The following is a 336-nucleotide window of genomic DNA, read 5'->3' as shown; positions in this document are numbered from 1 at the left end:
GGGAAAGAGAAACACAATAGAAGGTATGAGTCCTGGTCCTTAGCTCACTGCCCCATGGGTTCTCTGGAAATGAAACTTGCCCTTCAAATTCCCTACTTCCTGAGTAAGGTAAAGGGATAGAAGGCCTGGAACTGGAAGTGTCTTACCATGGAACCAGGGGTAGAAGTCAGGGTAATAGGAGTTGGCATCTCTGCATCCTTCTCTCACTACTACGTTACAAAGTAGACCTGGGGTAAACACTGCTCTATTTTCTAGAATCATCTGAATGGGCAAGAAAGGATTTTTGATAAGCCATTTTCCTGAAAGCTCTCTGTGCTTACGTAGGACATCTCTTTC

The sequence above is a fragment of the Lipotes vexillifer genome, unplaced genomic scaffold (genome assembly GCF_000442215.2).
Source record: "Lipotes vexillifer unplaced genomic scaffold, Lipotes_vexillifer_v1.1 scaffold57, whole genome shotgun sequence".
NCBI lineage: Eukaryota > Metazoa > Chordata > Mammalia > Artiodactyla > Lipotidae > Lipotes > Lipotes vexillifer.
Note: the sequence above shows the minus strand (reverse complement) of the source record.